The sequence below is a fragment of the Chinchilla lanigera genome, unplaced genomic scaffold (genome assembly GCF_000276665.1).
Source record: "Chinchilla lanigera isolate Chin_1 unplaced genomic scaffold, ChiLan1.0 scaffold00040, whole genome shotgun sequence".
Taxonomy (NCBI): Eukaryota; Metazoa; Chordata; class Mammalia; order Rodentia; family Chinchillidae; genus Chinchilla; species Chinchilla lanigera.
The window spans coordinates 2,776,254-2,789,646 of NW_004955441.1; positions in this window are offsets into that span (position 1 = coordinate 2,776,254).

Consider the following 13,393-nt stretch of genomic DNA (forward strand, 5'->3'; position numbering starts at 1 on the left):
TGAATTATGGGGGTGAGAGAGCTAAATGTGAAGTTAGGAGATGGAGCTTGGTCAGAAAAGTGCACAGGGGGTATGACCTGCAAGGGTATAGCTCCTCCCCCAGCTTGCCCCTGCACTCTGGGCTTCTAGACTGCCCTGGCTTGAACAACTTTTCTTTTGTAGTGTGTCACTCCCCCAAGCAGATCAACTATGGTCTAAAACCCTGAGCTAAAATTAACCTTTCTTACTTTAAGTTGCTGGTGTTGGATATTTTGTCCCAGCAACAAGAAAAGTAACTAAGACTCTGAGGAACTTTATAGATTGTGGATCTTACAGATATTTCCTTTTAGGACCGTGGGAACTGGGATATTTTTATATTAACTCTCAGAGGTAATGTTTGAGGACACATCCTGAACATTTTCCTTCTCTGTCACTTCCTGTCAGCTACGTGTTTGGGAAGAAACAATTCTAGATAAGCCCTTGGGCAGAGAGTTACTGATTGGAATTGGAATTCAATTAATAAGGGGTGAAAAAATATGGGTAGGTCGCCAAGAGCCTCCATTACAGTCTATCCCTTTCCATAACCAGATCTCGTGCCATGTTAAATTCAATCAATGCAGTCACTATATCTTCATGTGGTGGACAGGAACCATCCTGTTATGAACAGTAGACGGTGATATAAAACCACAGTAAGTAGTCTTGCAGTTGATTCTGAAGCCATACTTGGTATTTAACCTCTCCCCACTTTTAATTCTGCATTCCCATCACTCTCAGGCCACCTTATCAGTGGTCTCATTGTTTCCCCAATGGACAAATATAGATTTTCATCTTTCAGGGCTCTGTGTCCTCAGATAGCACGTCCCATGTAAGGCCATACTTATTATAATTACCCATTCCTGAATACCACTCAACATAGTAGCACCAGAAGTCTCCATAAGAAGGTCTAATAAATCCATGAAGTCTAATAATTTTCCCTAGCTCCATCAGGTGGCAAAAAATTTCAGTTCCTTATGAGAGTCCGGTTCTATTATTCCTACTAGTAGAGCAACACCTGTTTGTTTTGCTTGCTCATCTTCTGGAAGGAAAAGCCTAAAATAGTCATGTAACACCTGAGCAATAAGGTATTCTGAAAGTTTTACTGTGTCAGCCATTCCTAAATGTTTTTAGAAATGGGACCTCTGGTTTAGGAGAGTTTATAATTGTAGGCACAGAAATTAAAAACTCCCTTTATAATACCTTGGAAGGATGGTGAGAAGAATCACGGTTGTCAGGGTCTATTTGTCCTGTTATATCTACAACACTATTAAATTGTCATTGTTTCAAGTGTATTCTTCGCCCTGAATGACTATACTCAATGGATTGCACATACTAAGCTGATGTCACAGCCATTAATTAAAAAGGCTACCTTAGCATTCTGTTGGTGTGGCAGTTTCTGAGTGATGAGGTATATAGGCAACTAAAGCATCCCATGCTCATCTCTTTATTTGCTAAATGGATTCCTTGATTCAAGGAGATATGACATGGGAACCAGAGAGAATGAATTATTTACTTTGTGAGCCAGGACCAAGACTGTTACAACAGTCCCTTCAGCTTGGTTCCACTCTCCACTGTTCAGAATGTACCTGACTATAAATCTCCCTGTTTCTTGTTTAGAAAGAAAACTTAGAATTTCTTTTTCTTCTTCTTGGGATGTAAATATTCTGCAGCCTCTGGCCAGTTGTACAATCCAGAACTTTCTTTTTTAAGATCCTGTGGGCCATCCCTTTGAGACATAATCATCAAGAAGGTAGTGTCCCGATCTCCTTGTCCCTGTGTTTGGTAGAAACCTTGCTTGAATAAGCTCAGCAGCAGGAAGATGGCTTGATCACACTGATCAGCCTTCCTCTTAAGACTGTCCTCTGCTTCTTTACCTAATCACCACTGCTTAAGAACCCTCTGGTCTTTTGCTTTAGTGGAATTGAGTTCAGTGTCTTTCATCTGCTGCAATAGACTTGCATAAGTTTTTCCCTGCCTGTTTTACTTGTCCTGTGAACTTTTTCTTTGCTTGCTCTCAGGAAGTAATTTTACCCATGGAACTAAAAAAGAGAAACACAAACATATACCTAGAAAACATGGGTATCTCAGTAAGAAGGATTTGTTGCTCTGTTGCAATGGAAGGGAGGTGATGTTGTCAACTAGCCAAAAAATATACGGTTGTTTTCTACATGGGAAGCTAGGTACGGTTATTAAGTAAGATGCAGTCAGGTTGGAAAAATTGCACCAGCAATTGAAACAGGAAAAACTTGTTGTAAAACATTACTAATTAATACAAGGTCTAAAAAATTTGTTATTGTGTGTAGAACTGAGACAGACTGAACAGGAAAGAACTTAGAAGACATGGTCCCTATCCCCAAGTTAAGATTCAGGCCTCATTAGAGTGAGTGTGGCTACCACATAGGTATCAGAAGATCGATCGTGATGAAAGTGTGGGCTTGGACTGTTGGCTTAGAAAACTCTTACCGGTAGTGTTGTAGTCAGAATCTGGAGTGTCCTCTTGTGACTCTTAGGGCAGAGTTTCAACTTGGTAGTCATTGGTTATCCACATTTATAGGTTTGTTTGCAGAGGTTGTGGAGGCATAGCCTTAGGGTCTATGGTCCCTGTGTCTTCTTCTCTGTCACTCTTCCCTTGCTATGCTTCCATGCTGCCATGAAATAAACAGCTTTTCTTCACCAAGTCCTTGTACCATACTGTCTCTGCTTGGAGCCCGCCAACAATGGACTGAAACCATGAGCAAATTAAACCTTTCAGCCTGGTATTAGGTCTGGTGTGTCAGTAGCAACAAAGCAAACCCCCCTCCAGGGGAGGGGTGTCTTATGTGAAAAGCTTGGTTTCCAAGAGGGGCTTTGTTCAGAGGCAATGGGAACCTTAAGAATGGGGCCTCCTTGGAAGAATAGGTCACTGTGGGAGGCTCTCACAGGGACTATTTTATCCCTGATGCCTTTCTCTCTCTGTCACCATCCTTGTCTACTTCTTGGCCACCCTGAGCTGAGCAGCTTTGCCCCCTCACTTGATCTTCACTATGATATTTTGCCTCATCACAGCCATAAAAGCAATAGACACAGCAGACTATGGACTGAAACTTCCGTAACTGTGAGCCAAGAGAAAGCATCTTTTGCCCTCTAAGCTTGTTTTCTGGTATATTTTAACAACTACAAAAAGCTGCTTAGCACAGGTGGTGAAAAAATTACTAAAGGTGTTAGTGGCCAGGTGTCAGGCACCTTGATTTCCCAGTCATGGCAGCATGAAGACATAAAAGTGCAGTCATACTGAGGAAGAGCCAGGCTGAGGCAGGAGGGTCACCATGAGTTTGAGGCCAGCCTGGGCTCCCTAGTGAGTATAGACCAACCTGAACTACATAGCAATACCCTATCTCCAAAAAACCAAAAAAAATACTGAGGAAGGAAGGCCTTTTCTGTAGCTATTACCTTGTAGTATCCTTCCAGTGCCTCCCTTTCATAAAATTCAACATTCCGTCAACTAGTAAAGAAAGAAAATAGAGCACTAAATTTTAGCAATACAACAGCAAAGTAAGAAAGGGAGGATCCTCAGGAGCTTACAGATAATAAATTAATAACCAGTATGATGTATAAATCAGCATGGGTATAAATTTTTCATTGATCTTAAATTTAGTAGCAGTACCAGATACATTTCCTTAGTGAGCAGAATCCTGCATTGAAGTTGCAATGCAGAGTGTTACAGTTTAGGTCTAAAATGTCTCACAAAGGCCTCCTGCATTCACAGTTGGGTATTCAGGTGATTTCATCATGAGGCTGTAACTTTATCTGTGGATTAATCCATTGAAGAATTTGTAATTTGAGAACAGCACTGAGAGGTAATGGAAATCTAAGAGGTGGGCACAAGGTGAAAGCAGCTGGTCATGGGGACCTGACCTTAAGGATATGTTTTGTCTCTGGTCCCCTCTTTCCTGGTTCTTATTGCCCACCTCGGGCTGCAGTGAGGTAAAGATCTTTTCTTTTCCATGCCTTTCTTCCATGATATTCTGCTTTACTCAAACCTATGGAAATGTAACTGACTGTGGACTGAAATTCTGAAATCACGAGCCCAACAAGATCTTTCCTCCTTTAAATTGCTTACATCAGGTATTTTGTGACAGCAATGGAAGGGTGAAGGGCATGTGTAATAGCCCTTTCTCCAGTCCTAACCACTGCATCTTTGGAATTATTATAGAAACAGCAGAGATTTAAAGGTGTCAACTGCCAGGGGACATAAAGTCCCTCACACTTATTCACATTTTCATAGAAAAATTTACAGGCTTTTCCTCACATGTCTGACCTTTCATCATTGCTCTATACAGGTTCTTGACTAAGAAACCAAGCTATTTACCTCACTCTTATTAATCCTTTGAGCTCAACTATCCTCTTCTCCTTGAACCCTATGACCTGTAGCATGGTGCAAATCTCTATCCATTTGGAAGACTTCTCCTTAGTGTTCTCCTTTGAGCCCACTCCTATTTTTGACCAACATCAGCTAATCCCACCCTGAATCTGGACAGGTTATGTGTACAAGCTAGACATGAGGAATTGCTTACTAGGTCATACCTGTGAGTTAATGGAGAGATGTTAAAACAATGAAATTAGGATTATTCAAAGTCTGGACATTTTCATTGTATAACTCACTTGTGGTCTTACAGTTGTGTAAGGGCTAGTATTGTACATGACATTTCCATTGTATGATGGGTTGTGTCTGTGCCTATACAACTGTAGTATTTGGGAGTTGGTTATTCCCAGCTCATGATCAGTAACCCCACTGTAGCCACTGGGTATCCTGATGACAGACAGGCTCTCAGTTTCAATTAGAGCTCAGTAAATGCTAGAAAATACCTTTCTAATGGTAATCATTCTCTGCTGTAAATAGCCTTTTATGGTAGAAGTCCCAAATGACAGCCTTTCCAAGACATATGCATTTAGTATTATGGAATCTAGCTTGCCCTATAGGCAGAATTGCAAGAATGCAACTACCTTTCTCAACATATGTCTGAGTTGCCCAATATACAGATGCCAACAGTGTTACCAAGTGTATGCTCTGGCTTGAACATTGTAGTGAGCCCAGGAAGTGAAATAACTGTTAATTATGTCCTTTAATTTTGCTCAGAGGAAATGTGCTGATACTCTTCAGTTTACTGGATCCCTAAGAATTTTCTTCATTTGCAAGGTTCATAAATCTGGGCTTTACAGTATGAATTTTTCTTTCTCTCCCTGGAGTATATGATATGCAACACACTTGGCACTTCCTACTCAGTAGGCCACTTAAAATGAGGGCATTAATATGGAGAATCAGCTATATTTTTTATATATTTGTCAAGTGACTGAAACTCCTTTTAAGTGTATTTGCTCAAAATCAGTAGATGTAATATTGTTTCGGGGTAAGACTATGATTTTACAGTACGATTTATTCCAGGTACATGTAAAATGCTGCTAATCTTCTTTCTTGATTAGCAGTGGAAAGAAAAAAAAACACAGTTTACAGATCAATAACTGTATATCTGATGCCCAAGTATATATTGATCTGTTCTCATAACATTACACATCTGGCACAGCAGTTGCAATTGGAAAAAACACCTGGATACCTTCATACTACTTGCTATCATTTGTCTTACTTCATTTTAATTTGTGTTTTTTCCTTTGTTTCTCTGTAAGGGGGAAGCATGCAAACTGGTCAACTAATAGTGTTAAAATAGAAACCACCTTCCTGCCTCCTTTGATCTCTGTCATTCTACAACGCCATGGAATATTGCTTTTCATTGACTAGCTCACCCAGGGCAAGGAAGCTTCAAGGCGTTTTACTTGCACTCTCTACAGGCAAGCCTGCAAACATGAGAAGACTGTCGATTAAATATACGGGTCCTAATTACACATTTGAAGACTGAGAAATTACCATAGAGCCAAGGTTGGGCAATAATGGCTGGGAATAACTGGACCCACGATGAGATGACTGAAGGCCAATATTCCATGTACCCCTGCCCTCCATAAGCTTGTACTCTAACTGAGGTCTATAATTCTATAATGACATTTTGGCTTATGTGGGAGAGTGTCAATGTCAACCTTGTGTCTAATAACTTTTAAATATAGGAGTACATCTACTTAAATTATTCTGGGTCGTTTTGAGGAAAAAGAATGACATTTGCTGTTACATATACTTTGCTTTGTTTCTAGAACATTCCCCAAGAGGATGCAAACTCTTCTGAAAAAGACTCCCCTGAAATTAATATGTAGTTCTGATTTTGACCTGTGGCAGCTGATAGTAGCATTTTCTTTGCATGCTTTTATATTTATGTATTATACATATGTGTTGTCATTTCTTATTGTTTAAGTTAGGCAATGGCACATCAGTCCATACAAGTTTAATGATATTCAAAGCTACATGAGTGTGGAAAAAGTTTCCTTCATAGGTAAGCTGCAGAGGAGAATGAAGCTCTGTGACTGACACATTGATAGCAACCTTATGAGATGTGGAAGCAGAAATCTGGTTATTTATTTCCAACTAACCCAAAGAAACTGATACATGGGGGTCTGTAATGGTAGATACATTGTGTCAACTTGAGAAGTCTAAAAGCTTAACTAAGTAACTCAGCAGTTCTGCATCCTAGGGTGTAGAGGACATGCCCCTACTGTCCTAGGATGTGGTTCATTGTGTCACCTTGAGAAGTATAGAAGTTTAACTTCTACAGCAGTGGGCCAGGGTCCTCACTTTGTAAACATCCTGAACCTGTGCAAGAGGAGGGCACAGAGATGGTGTGAGTACTACATTCACCCAAGGACTAGTAGCCTGAATACAATATAAGGGAAGAAAAGAGGCTTGGATTCCCCCTTTTTTTCTCTTATTGCTTCTGCTGTCTTCTGCCACCTTGAACTGTTGCCCCTCACCACACCAACCTGCCTTGGAGCCAACTGGTTATGGACTGAAACCTCTATAAACTGTGAGCTAAATAGACCTTCCCTTCCTTCATTTTGAGGGTTGGGTATTTTGTCTCAGCACTGAGAAAAAAGTAACTAAGACAGGGGCTCTTTTATGATGCTGTTTGTAGTAACTGATTATGCAGCAATAGGTAATGAAAAAGACAGGGATGGTACTCCCCTGATTATTGATGTAGAAGTATGAAGAAAATTGAAAGAGACTAAGGAGGAGAAATATATGTAATCAAACAACTCATCTGCCTGAGATGGGATCTTTGTGTGGTCTAGAGAAAAGTGATCCTCTCCTTATACTATCTGGTAAAAAAGGATGGATCATTATTTTAGCTCTAGGGCTTCTGGGAAAGAAGGTGAAAGGTAATCAAATACCATCTTTTTAAAATGAGGTTTTAAAGTCACACTATTTCCTCCTCAGGAGTCTGAGCTCAGTAGAGAAGTCTTGCCCGGATGTGAGTGTAGCCTTCTTTATAATTGGCTTATTCCCACCCTGTTAGTAGGTCGGATTTTCTGGTTGCAAGATATGAGCAATACTGTCGTTGTCTCTGATACTGTCACCCAGGCTGTGGCTTGCAGTCATACCTTGAACTGAGGATGTCATGAGCTGACTTTAACTTTAACTTTTCTTTATTACTAAAGAGTAAAAAAAGTCCATAGCTGCTACAATAATTAGTATTCCATGTCTTTAGAGATATTGAGGAAGCCAGTGCCTTCCATTCCATTTACTTCATTAATTTACTATAACTACACATCTCAGTTATCTTGCTGCTACAGCAATTACTGGGTGTCATTACCCTACTTACTACCATAATTTTAGGATCATATAGTTATGGAGTAATCCAATTTTGAAAGTTTATCCTGTAGATATGCTTTCTGAAACCAGTTCCAGTAAAAAGCAAACGTTCATTGAGATTCATCATAGAAATTGACACTGAGAAATGATTCACATAGCAATAATTTATTTGTGAGGGATTTTAAGAGATACACCTAGGAGAAAAGTGTACTGAAATATGTAGAGATCCTATGAAGGATTAAGCATCTTTATTCTTGCAAACAATAGAAGTTTATACTACCTGGAGAAACCTCAAAGTCATCCTTTCTGAAGATTGAAAGAGTTAGATATTCCTACTCATATGAGTTATTGGTGGATGACTGTTTTGTTAAGCATTCTGTTAATAATTTTGTTAGTTTTCTGTGACATCTTGTCTGCCATGGGCAAAGGCAGTTTGAGCTGTAATAATCAGAAACTCTCAGACAGAAAGATCCAGATGCTACCCATTGAAAATTTTCAAAAGTATACCAAAACTGTGAGGCAAAAAAGATGCAGCCTGGGAAATAATAGCATTTGGAACACAACATTGCTGTTTTTCTGCACAAAAATACTGTATTAATTACTATATTAATATACTGAATTAGGGAAAATAAAGATAGTAACTGCACATCAGAATAGGTAATGCTATTTCTTGGAGTTTCCTATCATCAGACCAGTTGAAAGCTATGGATTAACATCCAAATTCATACTCCTTAAAATATTAAACAATGATTTATAAAGTTAGGCCACTTAAAGAGAAAGGCCCTTGACTTTTTTATACACTGAACATTCCTCACCAAGCATGTTAGTATTTGGTACATAGCAGAAGTTTAGTGAGTATTTGTTGAATACATAAATGTTAGGTTAACTATGTGGAGTTCCTTCAATAGTAGATACTGCCAATTATAATGCATTGAAATCAGAGCCAAGTCAGTCAATAACAGGTAATAGTTTTTCAGTTAGACAACGTAAGCATGGCTTAGAGTTCAGACTATCACACTTTGCAACAATAGCAGAAAAAAGGGCGTGTAAAGGAAAGGAGGAGGAAGAAGGTCAGAAGAAAAAAAATACTATCTTTCTTAACTAAAATCGAAATTCCCAGATGCATTTTTCACAGTGTACAAGGAGTCATGTGAAGGACAATAAAGGTGGCAGACGAACAGATGGCCTTACTATTTTAGCTAGGATGTCACTATCTTTTCAAGAATAAACCTATTAGTTCACGAGAATAAAGAATATTTATTTCACTCCAAACTTTATAAGCTGATGCAAAAGTGTTTGAGAAGTACAAAATGGCTATTAGGTACTGTAGAATCATTTTCAGAATGCAGTTTCTGACTCTAGAAAAGAAATTCTATTAAGCATTATTAATTAAACATTCACGTGTCATAGTTGGCCTAAATTCACCAGTTGTAGTGATATTAGCATAAAGACTTACACTATTTTTATGAAACGTTAATAGTCTGTGACTGTGTAAAGGTGGGGCTGGGAGATAAAAGACAATATCCTCTCCATTTCACTTGTGTAACTACTTTACAAGGTTTCAATTAACTTTCTTTTCTTTTTTTTTTTTTTTACCCTGGAGAGGAGTCAGTGAACACATCGCATTAATTATGGTTCTCAGAGACAGGATCAGGGTAGCTAATATTATAAACTTTCAATCCTTGCAACTGGGTGGGCTCTACCTCTCTCTCATGCTATGTGTCTGCAGATATGAAGAGTAGCTTTACAGCTAATGTCTTTGCAGGACTTATGATTGTAGCATTATCACTAAGGTCTCTAGAACAAGAGAAAGAAGAGACAAAACCTCGAATATTTCCTGTATAAACAATACACAACAAGGTTTACAATATTTAAAACAATAGAGCCTATAAACTATTAAATATCATTTCAAGAATATTTATTTTTAAATATTTAGACTAAATTGTTTACATATATTCATATATGCTCATATATACACATACTCATATGGAGTAGGACAGTAAAAGCTTTAAATATATGTAGTTGTATTTGTGCGTGTTTGTTCATGTGGGTATGTGCGTGTGTGTGTGTATATCGTTAGAAAAAAAGGAATAGAAACACTTTTACTATCAAGCCCAAAACTGTACCAAATCATTATACAGTGATTTGAAAATAAAATGGAGTGGCATGGTCATTTATTGTTTCCCTTCATACTCTTTTAATCCAAAAATGAATTGAACGGCTCCTTTCAAAAATACATCATGTCAATGTACGCTTTTCAACAAAGGCAATCATTTGTGTAAACTTTTACATTATTTTAAAAGCTGCTGCCAGTAGAAGAGAAAAGCAAGGATAAAAATCTTATCCTTTTCATAAAGGTAATATTTTTTAAAAGAGAGCTGTCAGAGCATTTTCCATATCTGAGAAATAAATTTGCTGGAAATTTCTATATCTCAGAATATTGTCTAAATGTATGATTAAATTTTATTTATTTTTCTTTTTATTTTAAAGAGAGTAGTAAAAAAAATAAAGAACAATAGCAAAATACCAACATCACAGATATAAACAAAACAAAGCAAGAACATTAAAAATGATATAGGATTTCAAAACAAAATGATAAGAATTAACACTGTTATATTACATATTGTTATCTTCAACTAAGTTGCTCAGATTACCAGACATAAGAATGGAAGATTGCTCAAGCCATTAAAGAGAATAAAAAAATAATTATTAAAAAAAAAAACCGTCAGAGACGATACAGAGTTTCACTTAACAAGATGGTAGGGATTCACCAATGGTCGTTCCATTGCATATTGTCTTCAAATCAGTTGCTCAGATTACCAGATATAAGCATGCAAAATTGGTCAAAATATAAAAAAATGTAAGCATTAACTGTTTCTTTCAATAAACCACCACACAACAGCAGTACAGTTATTCCAGCTATCCTTCTCTATCTATCTGTCTATCTATATATATATATCCCTTCTTTTTCTTTTTTTTTTTTTTTTTTTTTTTGGTTTTTCTCCGGTACCGGGAACCGAACTCATGACCTTGAGCTTGCCATGCAGACGCTTTGTGCTGAGCTAAATCCCCAGCCCCTGCCCTTCTTTTTCTTTCTTTTTCTTCTTTCCCTCATCCCAGTTGTTCTTTTCTTTAAGCAATTTCTTTCCCTTTCATATTATTTATTATATATTTTGGGTTTTATTTACTCTTTCAGGTTCTTACACTAGGGAGAAACGTGATCCAGATCACTTAGGTAACTAACGTTATACATCAGAAATACTTGTAGGCAAAAGTACCACAGGGTGGAATAATTTTATATGTTCAATGAAAATGTAAGAGTAAGTAATGTACACTCAATAAAGAGTCATAATTCCAAAGCAATGGATTAATTTATATTAAATTTAATTTAATAATTCAAGGCAGTGCTTTCTAAAATACCAAACATGTGGAATAAATAATATTTATAGTGTGACTAAATTAAGAAATAAGTGGCTGAATTAGTAGGTTAATTAAAATGCATGTGTATTCTGAACTCAAAAACCAATATCTTGGTGTCCTAATAGATGAGACACTAGAAGCTTTTTCAGGCAAAATAGTGAAGGGAGATGGGGAACCATATGTAAACATGACATACTTTACATTTAAGGTTTCGTACTGTGTTACAGAACTCACATGACCTCTCCTTGAAAAGTTATCACATGATGAGTACTTATGAAGACTAAATATTAATTGTGCAATTTTTTGAGAATATGGCAAGTTATCTACTTTTTTCATTGCAGTTTTTCATTTATAAGAGAGGTAGCAATAGCATCCATTCCTAGGGCTTTTAAAAGGTTAAATTAAATGAAATATAAAATAGAACATTGTCCAGTACATGGCTAAGCTTTTAGTGTGCAAAACATTTTAGTATATGGACATTTTAGGGGCTGGGGATTTGGCTCAATGGCACAGCGCCTGCCTGGCAAGCTCAAGGTCGTGAGTTTTGTTCCTGGTACCAGAAAAAAAAAAAAAAAAAAAAAAAATATATATATATATATATATATATAGACATTTTAAAATCTTACCTTTCTTTGACACTTACAGTACTGACCATGCTGAGAACAGTTTTAAATGAAGAAAAAGTTGAGATCACAGAATATTATCCATTTTGGTTTTACTTTATGGTGTTTGGGTTTATAACACCTTTGTATGTTGTTAAATAGATCACAATAAGCATGCCATACTAATCTAATTAAGAGAACAGCCAGACTACACTTTTATTTTTCTTCTCTTCTTTTATCTACATGAATATTATCCTCTTCAGTACCTTTTAGGAAGTTTTTCCTATTGTTGGAACACATCACAAATGGGTTTTGGGCTAAGGGAATAAAATTCATTGAAAGATCTCAAAGAATATTCACTTCAGAAATTGTATGGACTTTCAGGTAACACAGCAGTTAGATGATAAAAAGGGAAGAGATTTTATGATTCTGGGACTAAAAATGAGATTTGTAATTGGAAAATTTCTAGTGAATTTTGCCTTTTGAATTGCAAAGAAGAGCTTAAGGACTTATGAGAAAGATGTTTTAGAAAGTTAATTCATGGAGCAAATGACTTAATGCCTTTTATTTGTTCTTGTACGATGAGAGGTCCCATGTCACACTGCTTGTGTAATCATAAAGATTTTCAATTCATTGGATTTACTGCTGACCTTTATTCTCTTAAAGCTGAAGAATTCCAATTACTGGTATAGCACAATAGGAAAACTCTCTCTGCAGCTCTGATTTCAATTATTCCACAGGACACCTTCCATTTGTCTGTTTAGCAAAGGAGGAAGTGAGAGGAAGATGCTCTATCACTGTACCAAAATCAAGGATATAAAGTCATAGAGAGCTAAGCTGACTCCCTGCCAGAGATAAATACAGTGCAACTTTGGGCACACGCTTTTTAATGTAGACTCTTGAGTTTTATTTGTTGCTTAATTCAAAGCACTGAAAAGTCTATATAAAACAAACAATCAAGAAATGTGTGTTGAGCTGAGCATGGTGGCGCATGCCTGTAATCACAGCACTCAGGAGGCTGAGGCAGGAGGATTGTTGAGAGTTCAAAACCAGCCTGGGCCACAAAGTGAGCTCAAGGCCAGTCTGAACTGCATAGCGAGGCCTAGTCTCAAAAAAAAAGAGAGAAAAATGTGTGTTGAAACAGTGAGTTGCAAAATTAGTATTTTTTTTTTTTTTAGTTTCACTTCTGTTTCCTACCTGTGAAGTTAGGGTACTAATACTTCCTAAAAGTTATCTAATTGTGGGAATTAATCTGCACAAAACACTGAACTGAGACAGCATATGACCCATGCTCAGCTTTCCATCATGGTAGTTCTGAATATCTGAATTGAAAATATCTGACTGCATTGAAAAGGGTTTCTTTTTCATTCCAAAAGAATTATGACTCCTTTAACATGGAGGCTATCAATAATAATACCTTTTAATCACATGCAAATTTAAATCAATTATCTTGATACCCATTAGAAATTAAGTATTTTCTCTAATTAGATAACTGTAATAGAGCTTTAGGTTGGCATATTAAAAGATAAAATAGGGGCTGGGGATTTAGCTCAGCGGCAAAGCGCCTGCCTGGCAAGCGCAAGGTCGTGAGTTCGGTTCCTGGTACCGGAGAAAAACCAAAACCAAAAAA